Source organism: Ranitomeya imitator, chromosome 1 (assembly GCF_032444005.1).
Source record: "Ranitomeya imitator isolate aRanImi1 chromosome 1, aRanImi1.pri, whole genome shotgun sequence".
NCBI lineage: Eukaryota > Metazoa > Chordata > Amphibia > Anura > Dendrobatidae > Ranitomeya > Ranitomeya imitator.
This window is the reverse complement of record NC_091282.1, coordinates 282851681-282866736: the sequence shown is the minus strand read 5'-3', so window position 1 is coordinate 282866736 and position 15056 is coordinate 282851681. Positions and strand designations below refer to the sequence as shown.

Sequence of the window (15056 nt, the reverse complement as noted above, 5' to 3'; positions counted from 1 at the left end):
CTGGAATCGGAATTCCGATACCGATTCCCGATATGTTTAAGATATCGGGAATTGGTATCGGAATTCAGATTTAAGTGTAAAATAAAGAATAAAAATAAAAAATATTGCTACACTCACCCTCGGATGCACCCTGGTTGTAACCGGGAGCCTTCCTTCCTAAGAATCAGTGCTTGTAGGACCTTTCGATGACGTCGCGGCTTGTGATTGGTCGCGTGAGCGGTCACATGGGCGTCACATTAATATGGATCGCAGGGCCTGAAGGAGAGTTTCCTCTCCTTCAGACCCCGGGAACCATTAGAAATCCAATGCACTGCATTGAGTTTCATGTTTCGGCCGACCCTGACCCCGACTTTTCTATAGGATCGGCCGATTTCACTCAACCCGACTTTTGAAAAAGTCGGGTTTCGTGAAATCCGACCCGATCCTATAAAAACAAAAGTCGCTCAACCCTAGAAAAAATCCTTCCCAACTTCACATAACAGGAATCAGACTACTTCCCTGGATCCGCACCAAAAATCTGCAACAAACACACCATGTGTGCACATGGCTTTAGGCACAGGATTATGAATCTATAACTGAATTCAGCACACACATACAGTAGTATGAAAAAGTATTTGCCCCTTCCTGATTTCCTATTCTTTTGCATATTTGTCACATTTAAATGTTTTCAGATCACCAAACAAATATAAATATTAGACAAAGATAACACAAGTAAACACAAAAATATAGTTTTTAAATGAAGCTCTTTATTATAAAGGGAAAAAGAAAGAAGCCCAAACATACAGGGCCCTGTGTGATTGCAAAAAGAAGTTATTTTGAGTTCATTCTATTAGACCACTGTCAGTTTAGAGGACTTATTCCTCTCTTATTCCTTCACTTTTTCTAACAGTATATGACATAATTGGTGATAATGTGCCATATCCGTGGCCATCACGTTAAATCCCTTATAAAAAGGTTTTATGACAATGTGATAGTCCTACACCAGGTCACGGAGAGCCTGCATCTCAGCCTTACTACAAATTCTGTCTCATTCTTTCAAATATTTAAGGTCCTTAGATACCATGCTTACAAAAGCATCAACAGATGGCAAGTCTTCTGTTATGGGGGCATTTTTGTGCTTTAATTCTTCAAAAACATAAAAAAGCCTCTCTCTATTATTGGGTAGATTTTCATCAGTAAGACTGTTTAAAGGGACTCTGTCACCTGAATTTGGAGGGAACAATCTTCAGCCATAGGGGCGGGGTTTTTGGGTTTTTGATTCACCCTTTCCTTACCCGCCGGCTGCATGCTGGCTGCAATATTGGATTGAAGTTCATTCTCTGTCCTCCGTAGTACACGCCTGCACAAGGCAATCTTGCCTTGCGCAGCCGTGTACTATGGGCGTGTACTATGGAGGACAGAGAATGAACTTCAATCCAATATTGCAGCCAGCATGCAGCCGGCGGGTAAGGAAAGGGTGAATCAAACACCTGAAAACCCCGCCTCTATGGCTGAAGATTGTTCCCTCCAAATTCAGGTGACAGTGTCCCTTTAACAGTCTTTCATATAAATTTTTAGCTTTCCTTTTTTTCTGCTCTTTGCTTACCATGAGTCCAATACATAGAAAGTAATTTACTGTTGATAGCCCATTTCATCATTGCTTACTTGGTTGCCTAGACAACTTCTCCTGCCGCTCTACTTTACATAGTCAACCTCTTTAGAGATTTTAGGCTATTGCAAAGGAAGTTTGCTGAAGAGGGAGAGCAGGTGCAGAAAGGATGAGTTGCATCTGATTGTATTTTACTAGGAAAGGAAGGACATACATTGCAACTTCATGAGTACCTTAGAGACCAAAAGTAGTGCTTTTACACTGTTCTTGGGATGCTGAGGTCTATATTACCTGTGGAAAGGTGGGATATTTTTTGAGGCAAACTATGTAAGATTCTGTTTATCGGAGCCTTTTTTAGGTCAGGTATATGTTTCGTATGTGTCATAGCACTCTGGCTTCATTAACTATATTAATAATTAGTAAGTACCCATGAATTAGTTCCCTTGATAAATCTTAAAATCCTAGCAGAGCAAATGTGCTGGGCGAGGGAAAGGGATATATAAGGTGTATAGTTTCATTTCCAGCTAAAGGACCTTTCTTAAAACCTTGGGGTAGATAAGTAGATAGGGAAAAAATAGAATGTTTGATGCCCCCTGACATAGACTAAAAGGCTACCAGAGCATTCATTATGTCTTCTATCTCCTAGTGACAGATGGGTGAAATTCTTTCTTCTCTTCTATTTATATACAACATTGTACAGAACTCTTTAAATTGAGAGTCACTATTCTACCGTGAAAGTATTGTATCTAGTGTGATATTGTCACCTTAAGCAGCTTGCAATGACACATATGTCAAGTATCTCAATTTTTAACTGCGGCTAAATTATTTTAATTGACAGTAATAAACAGTATTAACCAACAGCTTGCTTAATTCTGCTTTTCGAGGGGCAGATGACTGTGGTACTGCTATTGATAGACCGGAGGTGTACAAACAAGAAGCCATGGCTTTTCTGCATGCTGTGGTCCAAAATTATCCCCATTTGAAGAGAAATAACAAATTTATTGTCATTGAAATGAGGAATGTTAAATAAATTTAGAGCGCTTTTACCCCTTAGCGACCACTGTTATGCCTTTTCACGGCGGCAATTAAGGGTACTTATGCCTAACCGCCACTTTTTAACGGCACTTAGAAATAAATGTACAGCGCCCCCCAGAGTCAGAATTTCTCCAAGGGTCTTGGCTACCGATGGTAGCCCAGACACCAGAGAACATGACACAGGACAGTTTTTACCAGCCCCAGTGTTGCGATCGTTGTTATTAATGGAATAACGATGACCACAAAAAAAATAAAAGTCCGATTTCTCATTTAATTTCTCTCTCCTCTGATGTGGTCACATTTTCCATTAAGGTTAAACCATTTCATGGTTTTCCATTAAGGTTTTCCACACTTGCAAGGGACAATCTTGTCTGCTTAGGTGTGACAGGCCCATCTGCCACGCTAAGTGTCCTCCCTGACAGTACACTGAAGGATAGACATGAGAGTATGCCCATAGCAAACTGCACCAGTTCTTGTCACCTGCCCATTCTATTGCTCTAGAAGTCCATGGGATCAGGGCTGTGATGATCTGCTGGAGAATTGATATAGACTAGTTGCAATTGAACTCGTTAGGTCAGCCAGTGCATCTCTGATCACTGAAGTACCACAAATTTTAAATATTACTGGTGCCTTGTTTAAGCCCAGGTACATGCAGGAGATTATTGCATCTGCAGATGAGAGAAGAGAAGTCTCCTAGTCAGACATGTGATTAGCAGACATCTGCTCAATAAAAGCGTTACAAAGCAAAAAAGATAGTTTATTCTGGTAATACATCAATTTGAACTCTCTTTAAGAAACCTGAAAAAAATGTCCCAGTTTGCTTTTACAGCTATCCTATAGTCATTTGCTTGCCTGATGCTAACAATACGTTTGGCAACCCACAAGTAATTGAATATACAGGACACAGTTTGCCAAGCTTTAAAGCACAACAAAAAGCCCAATTTGTTCAGTTTCTGAACCCTACTGCAATGGTTGGTGGTCATGGCCAGAATAATTATTTTTGTCATCTATTTCACACTGTCAACCTTATTCCCTTCCTGTGCCTGGGATAACTGAATGTTCCTCTCCACATTCACCTGAGGGCGTACTTCAACATGTAAGTGTAAGGAGATGGCGGGGATCCTCAGTGCTCCCTCTCTCATGTATGCCGGGCATGTGTGCCCTACATGGTGCCCTGAAATTTGCCTATGTTTTACTGTTGCCATGTGCAATGTGTGAAACTCTTCTATTCTATGTCTTGTATTGTATCTACTGTGTTGTAATGAACATGTTAGCATTAGGGATAGTAAGAGTTAATTCGGTGGGCTGGATTTGCAGCCTCAAAGGGACAGGAAGTTCCTGTCTCAGGATCAGAGCCTGGGCAGGATTGCCCAAGGCAGGACGTGTGTCCTATCTGGGGAATACGTGTGTCCCCGTTTGGGACAAAAAGGACCCCCGACTGGGGAAAAGATTGCCACAGGACTCTTGGACGATAAGAACGGGCACTAGGACTAAGGAGGTGCCCTCCAAGAGACTGTTAGCTCCCATGAGTTGATTGGGAGTTCCTGCTTCTACAGCTGCTATTGCCAAGAGAGCTAGCATCTTTGAATAGGAACAGCTCAGGATTTGCTATCACATTTACTTGATTTTGCCTCTTGTTCATTAAAAATTCAAACGTTGGGAAAGAACTGTGACTCTGTGGTGCTTCATGGACCAGAAATGTAATTATTTTTATTTGTGGAATTTTTAAGAGTAAAATATTAAAAATAGGTCTGTTTTCTCTCTCTCTTTGTTCATAACTATGCTCCCCTTTTTACATCAAAATAGAGATTTGACATGCCTCAAAATAAACTAAAATTAAGCATAAATTATTAAAAAGAAATTGTTGCATATGGGCACAATGGTATTTTGCTGCATTTTGTGTTACATTTTTGCAGTGATTTCAGTAATAAAAATCCTCCAATGTGTCATGATAGTCTTTCTTGCAACCTATTTAAAGGGCATCTGTCAGTAGGATCAATAATTCTAAGTTTTCGAAATAGCCATGTAGGTTAAAGGAAGCTGAATAAAATGATACCTAGATATCTGTGATCCGATGTTTTGTTCCAGAGAAATTCATATTTTTTGTATATGTAAATGAGCTATTCAGGACTATGGGCCAGGCACAGATCTGCATAAGAATCTGACTCCAAGGCTTATTTCAAACATAAGGAGGTGTTACGAGTGTGAGACAGGTAACTAACACAGAACAGGAGAACTGAACTTTGTCTTCTTGCAAACACATTTTTTGCAGCTCTTAAGCTTTACTGAATTGTAACAATATTGTAGCATTGTCTGTCTGTGAGATGAAAGCTGAGAGAAACCTGCAGATGTGTTAGTTACAATCACACACAGCTCCGCAGTGAGGATAGGAGAGCAGAAAGTGGCCATTACACATCACACTGGTAACCCTGATAACCATTTCATAGCACATTGGTAACTCCTTTCATTTAAAATAAGCTGTAGAGGACCTACATTTCAGTATGTGATGAACAGGAGATATGACTGCATATACAGCTCTTGCAACAATTAAGACACCACCACATCAAAACCCTGTCATGGTACACCATTTACATTTCACTCAAAAATATACCTATACAGAGAAAGATCAGAGAAACTGAAAATTTTGCAGTGGTCTCTTAACTTTTGCCAGAGCTGCATACGAGTGCAGCCTCTTTTATTTTCTGTCTCCAAAACAGTGTTTTGAGTTACTTTTAGTTATAAGCAAAAAAGTAAGAAAGTTGTTTTTACACAGAAATTGCTTTAGAAACTGTCTTGCATTAAAAAAAAACAACATCACAGCTAAAAATCTTTTGCAGTTTATCATAAAAACCACCTCACTTCTGTTTTAAGGTAGAATTTTTCTTGATATCTTGGATATCTTAATAGTATTGTCTATGTCTATAATGCCCACAAGTTGATAAAACATTTTAAAGTATTATCTAGGGACACAGTAGTTTAATCTACACTTGTCACAAATAGTAATGTCTATGAGGCCTTTGGGGCAATTTAGATTCCATCATGACATTATACCCAACTCTTGCCCTTATTTTGCATTTTAAATTTAGTTCTTCATAAATATTCAGTTTCAATCTTTAGAGAACAAGTTAAGATCATGAGACTCACATTTAATGTAATTAGCACAGGCAAGGTACAGTTATCAAATATTCTAAACTAGACATTTAAAGTCTGTCCTTGGATTTAAATATGGTTGAATTCATTATTTGAGTGCAACTGTATTTTCAGAAATGCAATGCAGATGGATGTGAAGTATTCCATGTAGGTTTACATTTGTTCTTATAATATACAGTAAATCAATCCACAGATTAATTCCTTTTCATACTGTATTAGTTGATCTAGCTTTATCTGTCTTATTATTGTAATATAAAGATTTATTAAGGGATTTTCCAATGATTTAAAGAATTTCTAGGCATTTAAAGAATATTCACAGAGTATGCAAACCGAATGGCAAAGTAGATGCTCATTTGTATTATCCTCTCAAGGTTACCTGTGTTTTAGAAAGGGCAGGCAAGCTTGTCGCTGTGTGAGAACTGTCACATTATGAGGGCTGTTTCCTGTGGTTGCTCAGTCATCAGATAATATGAAGTGTTAAAAGATTATTCTAACCTTTTGGGAACACTTAAAGAGAAACATTACTTTCATAACCTTTTTTTAAAATTAAATTGCCCCATGTAAATTAAAATCAGCATATACTCACCTTCTGTGAGATAGCAGGTACGGAGGATGCAGTAACGGACTGTGCACAGACCAAGGGTGGTGGGGATTTATTAATCAATAGAAACTCCATGCAGGGAGAAAAACGGAGGGACAATATTCCCTAATACAGTAAATGACTAATGGGGTTAAATTAAATAAACGAAGAAAAATAAAACAGACAATTCAGTTAATCATAACTTATCACTCCTGTATGTAACTGGGGCTGCTTAGATTGCGTGGCAGAGTGAGTTTGTCACAGTCCTGGAGAAGATGGTGTATTTTCTCCTGATGTTGGTGGTGTCCTCTCATGGTCCTGACGATGGCGGCGACTCCTCGGGATCCTAGTGTGGTTCTTGGGTCCAGTAGATGAGGTGATGAAGAGGGAAACGTCCTTATCTTCAGCGGGTAATGTCCCAACACTACAGAGACCTGTAGCACTGCCCAAAAACAATTTACAACGGGCAGCCCGATTTGCTATGTCGTATCGTTAAATTCCTAAGGCGCATTCACAGACCTTGTCTCTCATGGTCAGTGCAGTCAGTGAAGGCGGCTGTGGCAGTGGTCTCAGCGAGGGCAGCGGTGTTAGCGGGGACAACAGCGTCTGAGCAGTACTCCATCGGTAGTCTCCCGTCCAAGCCCTTTTCTGTCCCAGGCTCTGCTCTACTCTGCTCATTCACCTCACAGCTGATTTTACCTCACAGATGTCTTGCGCCCTCGATGTTCCTGCCCAAACTATTTGAATCCTCACACGCGAATGTTCTCTCAGCTTGACCATGCACCCTTTTCTCAAGTACAGGGAGCAGTCCCACACTTTCATCTTTCCCCCTTGTAATTTAGGTGACAGCCCCGACGGTTCTGGATCAGTTACTGAGGAGACATGCCTTACTGGTTTCTTCCCCTTACATTTACAGTCCTGTGAAGTTCCAGTGATGTATGTGCTGTGTCTGCTGAAGTAGCGCTCAAGTGACATTGTTTTGTCACATGAACACAGCAACCTATCTGTGGCCACTGATTGGCTGCAGTGGTCTGGTCACATTTCCCTTATCTAAAACAGTTTGGGCAAGGGAACTGTTAGTGCTGCAGTCCATCAGATAAAAGACACACATAAGCTACACAAAACCAATGTTCAATTTGTTTATTTTCATATTATTCACTTTATTTTTTCCTTTTTAAAAGGGTTGTCCACTGTTTAGTTCCTAAATAAAACTGATATGCCTAATGTAAAATTAATGAAAAAAATGAGCAAAGCGCAATAGGTTTTATTTAAGTATATTAGGTGGATGAACAATGCTAGGGTGCACTTCTCACCTGATAGGGTTGTGTGTAACACAATAACGAATATTGCATAGTTGTCAACAGCTACTTCATCTGCAGATGAGTGTAAATTGCACCATAAAGCCAGGAATTGTGGTCTTCAAATGCGCTGCTGATTCCAAAAAGGATCAGAACACCAGATAAATGAATAACGGTTTATTACCAACGCGTTTCAAAGACAAAACTGACTCCTTCCTCAGTACAACCACATGTGAAAAGTTAAGACTTGTATGAAAGTTGAATAGTGAATAGACTAAATATAGGGGATGTTTGAAGACACAAAAGAGCATAGTAGAACCAAAGACACTCAGTTTCAAAAAATCACAGTAATCCGCAAGTGCTAGTAAAAAGATGTAAAAAACAGGGTATTTGGTTGATACGTTTTTTGCAACAAATGTATACTAAGCTGCTCCACCAAACGTCAAGGTATACCCATATCAGAGCAGTCCTAACTGATGTATGCAATCCCTATCTGATGTATTTAAAAACCTGATCATTTGTATATTACCTGTGTGAACAGGGTTCAGAGAGGAATAGTCCATGTGGACATGCTGAGTGGACAGCTTTTGTGCAGATAACCCAAGAGGAGTGGTGGGTAGCTCCCTAGTCTTTTAGGCACAAGAGAACAATTATGGAAACAGGAACATATGGGCTACTTGCACAGTGAACAAGTCTGTAGGAACATGCTCACACACCACCAAGAAACTTGAAGACACAAAAGATCATAGTAAAACCAAAAACACTCAGTTTCAAAAAATCGCAGTAATCCACAAGTGCTAGTAAAAAGATGTAAAAAACAGGGTATTTGGTTGATACGTTTCCACTCCTCTTGGGCTATGTGCACAAAAGCTGTTCCACTCAGTATGTCCACATGGACTTTTCCTCTCTGAACCCTGTTCACACAGGTAATATACAGATGATCAGGTTTTTAAATACATCAGATAGGGATTGCATACATCAGTTAGGACTGCTCTGATATGAGTATACCTTGACGTTTGGTGGAGCAGCTTAGTATACATTTTTTGCAAAAAACGTATCAACCAAATACCCTGTCTTTTACATCATTTTACTAGCACTTGCGGATTACTGTGATTTTTTGTAACCGAGTGTTTTTGGTTCTACTATGCTCTTTTGTGTCTTCAAGTTTCTTGGTGGGGTGTGAACATGTTCCTACAGACTTGTTCACTGTGCAAGTAGCCCATGTGTTCCTGTTTCCATAAATATAGGTGATATCTAGCAAGGAAAAAATATTAAAACATCTTAGAATGTTCTAAAAATACAAAAGCGGTCATACACACCTTAGAGATTCTCTTCTGTTTTGTCTCTCTTCCTGGTTACCCAAATATCTCTATTCCTGCTATAGTGATTATGTCCCAACCAGTGGTGTAACGTGAAGCTCATGGGCCCCAAAGCAAAACTTCAATGGTATCCCCAATTATCACAGGTCTTTGCTAATACTGGTCTATTCATATGGGACAAAAGTACATTTTGGGACCCTTAAGCTCCAGGGCTTGGGTGCTATTTTAACCCCTACTGGTATTATAGTTACTCCCCTGGTCCCAACATAGGAATGTGACTGCTGGAGACTTTGTCTGGCCTTAGAAGTCATGGCTGCAACAAGTAATGAGCGAATGTGCTCGCCACCACTTGTTACTCGCCTGAGTATCATGGTACTCGGTGTGCTCGGTGAGCACTGAGCATTTCCAGGATTATTCACTCTAAAGAGTGCCAATGAACACGCAGGGACTGCCTGCCGTGCACTGTAATGCCACAGCCATCTTTGTTGTGGTATTAACCCCTTATCGACCGCCGATACGCCTTTTAACGGTGGCAGTTAAGGGTACTTAAAAAGTGAATAGCGCCCCCCAGAGTCAGATTTTCTCTGGAGTCTCAGTTGCCGGAGGTAGCCGAGACCCCAGAGAACATGATTTGGGGGGTTTTACGGACCTCCGGGTTGCGATCGCTGGTAATTAACCGTTTACCAGAGGTTGCAAAAAAAACGCGATTTCCCATTTAATTTCTCTGTCCTCCGATGTGATTGCACATCAGAGGACAGACAAAATGGGGTCCCTGATAGCCCCCCGATACTCACCTGTCTCCCCCGGTGCTCCTTGTGGCTCCCGATGGGCACCGCCATCTTTTTCTGGCCAAAAAATGGCAAGCGCATGCGCAGTGCGCCCGCCGGCCGGCACACGGAAGATATTTGGGGTCTTGGCTGCCAGGGGTAGCCGAGACCCCTAAGAACATGATCGGGGTTGGTTTTAACTGACCCTTGTTTTGTGATTGCCGGTAATTAACTGTTTACCGGCGGTCGCCAAAAAAAAAAAGCGATCTGTCATTCTCTGTCCTCTGATATGATCGCAAATCAGAGGACAGAGAAATAGGGGGATTCTGGGACCTTGTTATACTTACCGGTGTCCCTGGATCCTCCTGCATCCCCTCCAACCCGCCGGCTTCTTCATCAGGAAAGAAAATGACGGGCGCATGCGCAGTGCGCCCGCCATGATCTGCCGGCCGGCAGCTACAGGAGTTGGGGCTAAAATTAGGGTTAGAGTTAGGGTTGGGGCTAAATTTAAGGTTAGGGTTGGGACTAAATTTAGGGTTAGGGTTGGGTTAGGCTTCTTTCACACTTGCGTTGGTACCGGGCTGTCGCAATGCGTCGGCCCGATGTACCGACGCACGATGTGAAAATTGTGCACAACGTGAGCAGCAGATGCAGTTTTTCAACGCATCCACTGTCCAGTCTATGTCCTGGGGAGGAGGGGGCAGAGTTACCGCCACACATGCGTGGTCGGAAATGGCGGACACGACATACAAAAAAATGGTTACATTGTTTTTTTTGTGACGGTCCGCCAAAACACAACGGATCCAGTGCACAACGGATGCGACGTGTGCCATCCGTCGGCAATACAAGTCTATGGGTAAAAAAGTCATCCTGCGGGCACATTTACAGGATCTATTTTTTGTCCAAAACGACGGATTGTGACGGATGCCACACGACTCAAGTGTGAAAGTAGTCTTAGGGCTAGGGTCAGGGTTGGGGCTAAAGTTAGGGCTAGGGTTAGGGTTGGGGCTAAATTTAGGGTTAGGGTTGGGGCTAAATTTAGGGTTAGGGCTAGGGTTAGGGTTGGGGCTAAAGTTAAGATTAGGACTAAGGTTAGGGTTGGGGCTAAAGTTAAGGTTAGGGCTAGGGTTAGGGTTCGGGCTAAAGTTAGGGTTAGGGCTAGGGTTAGGGTTGGGGCTAAAGTTAGGGTTGGGTTGGGGCTAAAGTTAGGGCAAGGGTTGCGGCTAAAGTTAGGGTTAGAGTTGGGATTAAGGTTAGGGTTTGGATTAGGGATGGTATAAGGGTTAGGGTTGGCATTAGGGTTACGTTTGGGATTAGGGTTAAGTTTGGGATTAGGGTTAAGGTTAGGGTTGGGATTAGGGTTAGGGGTGTATTGGGATTAGGGTTAGGTTTGAGGTTAGGGTTGAGATTAGGATTAGGAGTGTGTTGGATTTAGGGTTTTGATTAGGGTTAAGGTTAGGGTTGAGATTAGGGTTGTTTTGGGGTTAGGGTTGTGATTACCGCTAGGGTTGTGATTAGGATTATGGATCAGGTTGGGATTAGGGTTAGGGGTGTGTTTGGGTTAGGGTTGTAGTTAGAATTGGGGGGTTCCACTGTTTAGGTACATCAGGGGGTCTCCAAACACGACAGCCAATTTTGCGCTCAAAAAGTCAAATGGTGCTCCCTCCCTTCTGAGCTCTGCCGTGTGCACAAACAGTGGTTTACCCCCACATATGGGGCATCAGCGTACTCGGGATAAATTGGACAACAACTTTTGGGGTCCAATTTCTCCTGTTACCCTTGTGAAAATAAAAACTTGGGGGCTAAAAATCTTTTTTGTGGAAAAAAAATATTTTTTATTTTCACGACTCTGCATTAAAAACTTCTGTGAAGCACATGGGCATTCAAAGTTCTCACCACACATCTAGATAAGTTCCTTGGGGGGTCTAGTTTCCAAAATGCGGTCACTTGTGGGGGATTTTTACTGTTTAGGTACATCAGGGGCTCTGCAAACGCAACATAACGCCCGCAGACCATTCTATCAAAGTTTGCATTCCAAAACGGCGCTCCTTTCCTTCCGAGCTCTGCCGTGTGACCAAACAGTGGTTTACCCCCACATATGGGGTACTAGCATACTGAGGACAAATTGGACAAAAACTTTTGTGGTCCAATTTCTCTTGTTACTCTTGTGAAAATAAAAACTTGGGGGCTAAAAATCTTTTTGTGGAAAAAAAATATTTGTTATTTTCACGACTCTGCATTATAAACTTCTGTGAAGCACTTGGGCATTTAAAGTTCTCACGACACATCTAGATAAGTTCCATGGGGGGGTCTAGTTTCCAAAATGGGGTCACTTGTGGGGGGTTTCTACTGTTTAGGTACATCAGGGGCTCTCCAAACGCGACATGGCGTCCGATCTCAATTCCAGCCAATTCTACATTGAAAAAGTAACATGGCACTCCTTCTCTTCCAAGCTCTGCGGTGCGCCCAAACAGTGGTTTAACCCCACATATGGGGTATCAACATACTCAGGAGAAATTGCACAACAACTTTAGTGGTCTAATTTCTCCTGTTACCCTTGTGAAAATAAGAATTTGGGGGCAAAAATATAATTTTTGTAGAAAAAATGCGATTTTTTATTTTCACGGCTCTACGTTATAAACTTCTGTGAAGCACCTGGGGGTTTAAAGTGCTCACCACACATCTACATAAGTTCCTTAAGGGGTCTAGTTTCCAAAATGGTGTCACTTGTGGGGGGTTTCCACTGTTTAGGCACATCAGGGGCTCTCCAAATGTGACATGGCATCCGATCTCAATTCCAGCCAATTCTACATTGAAAAAGTAAAACGGCGCTCCTTCACTTCCAAGCTCTGCGGTGCGCCCAAACAATGGTTTACCCCCACATGTGGGGTATCGGCGTATTCAGGAGAAATTTCACAACAAAATTTATGGTTAAATTTCTGTTTTTACACTTGTGAAAATAAAAAAAATGGTTCTGAAGTAAAATGTGTGCAAAAAAAAGTTAAATGTTAATTTTTTCATCCACATTGTTTCAGTTCCTGTGAAGCACATAAAGGGTTAATAAACTTCTTGAATGTGGTTTTGAGCACCTTGAGGGGTGCAGTTTTTAGAATGGTGTCACACTTTTATTTTCTATCATATAGACCCCTCAAAATGACTTCAAATGTGATGTGGTCCCTAAAAAAAAATGGTGTTGTAAAAATGAGAAATTGCTGGTCAACTTTTAACGCTTATAACTCCCTAATAAAAAAAAATTGTTTCCAAAATTGTGCTGATGTAAAGTAGACATGTGGGAATTGTTATTTATTAACTATTTTGTGTGACATATCTCTCTGATTTAAGGGCATAAAAATACAAAGTTTGAAAATTTCTAAATTTTAAAAATTTTCGCCATATTTCCATCTTTTTCATAAATAATCGCAAGTAATATCGAAGAAATGTTACCACTAACATGAAGTACTATATGTCACGAAAAAATAATCTCTGAATCAGCGGGATCTGTTAAAGCGTTCCAGAGTTATAACCTCATAAATTGACAGTGGTCAGAATGGTAAAAATTGGCTCGGTCATTAAGTACCAAATTGGCTCTGTCACTAAGGGGTTAAAGTGATTGGCTGGCCTCACAGCATCATCACGTCTATAAGAGACTGGACGCCGCCCTGCTCGGCGCATTCAGCTCCAGACTCAGCTAGTGTAGGGAGAGCTACTGCTGAGATAGGGTCAGATTTGTTCTTTTATTAGTTAGTGTGGGTCTACCATCACAGAATCCACAAATCCAAATAAACCAACAGTCCTTTTTAGGGCTAATTAGGGGGTTTATTGATTGCAGTGCTAGGTAGGCAAGAGAGTCTATGTGTGCATATTTACATCAGTGCATGGCATGCAGGCACTGTATGTGAGTATATTGATTTCACTGCATAAATCAAGAGGGTTCATTACTGTCTGCTGCTGTCTATTTTATATATACCTAGCTGCAGGTATCTGTGGCTAAGATTAATTTTTTTGAATCCTGCTAATTTTATTACAAAGCAATCAGGGTCCTCTTTTTTTCTACATTTATTTGCTTGGTCACACTGCAGACTACAGCCAGGTCATTTTCATATAACAGTGTGAAAATGTAAGGATTTAAAATGGCTTTTTTTGTCCCAGGCATCAGATGTGAGTGTGCAGAAAATTCTGGCCTTTTTTGGGGTGCTGTAGTATTTTTTGGAATGTCTTACAACATTTTTAGACACCATTTTGCTGACCAAAAAAAAATATTTAGCTACAGTTCTTATATTTATCACTGTGTTTTGTACACCACAAGCATCGCATATAATGCGGTAAATATTTTAAAATTTTAGTACTCCAACATTTTTTTTTAGTGTCATAGCCTACTTATTGACACAATTTTGGTGGGCCCCCAAAAATCCAGACCACATATTTAATAGTGTTATATCTCCGTCAGACGCCAGATCTATTTGTGGTCTCCAAATTGTGTCATTTCCGGCCTATACTCCACTGTTTTTGCTGCCTGTTATCCTAGGTGTATACAGTATTTTGAGGGGAAAAAAAATAAAAAACCTCCAGGCCACATATTGAACAGTCTGTTATCTCCGTCAGATGCCTGGTCTATCTGTGCTCTACAAATAGTTGCTTTTCAGGCCTATATTCCACTTTTTTGGCTGTCCGCTACCCTAGGTCTATACAGTATATTTGGGTAAAAAAAAAACTCCAGGGCACATATGGAACAGTCTGTTAACTCTATCAGATGCCTGTTCTATCTGTGCTCTACAAATAGTTGCTTTTCAGGCCTACATTCCACTTTTTTTGCTGTCTGCTAACCTCGTTCTATACAGTATTATGGGGACAAAAAAATAAAAAAACTCCAGGCCACATATTGATCAGTCTATTATCTACATCAGACACCTGGTCTATCATTGCTCTACAAATAGTTGCTTTTCAGGCCTACGTTCCACTTTTTTGGCTGTGGCTAACATAGGTTTATACAATATTTTGGGATAATACAAATTAAAAAACGCCAGGGCACATATTGAATAGTGTGATATCCCTATCAGACACCTGGTCTATATGTGCTCTACAAATAGTTGCTTTTTCAGGACTGCATTCCACTTTTTTGCTGTCTGCTACCCTAGGTCTAAACACTATTTTTGGGTAAAACATTTAAAAACTCCATGCCACGTATTGAACAGTCTGTTATCTCTGTCAGACGCCTGGTCTATGTGTGCTCTACAAATAGTTGCTTTTCAGAACTACATTCCACTTTATTGGCTGTCCACTACCCTAGGTCAATACAGTATTTTGAAGTAAAAAAAAATA

General features: G+C 40.9%; 1 protein-coding gene across 2 annotated transcripts in view; it reads left to right on the top strand.

The window, feature by feature from the left end:
* Positions 1 to 15056, top strand: part of GALNT9 (polypeptide N-acetylgalactosaminyltransferase 9) — a 773980-nt gene that overhangs the window by 172118 nt on the left and 586806 nt on the right. The gene's annotated exons all lie outside the window — the stretch shown is intronic.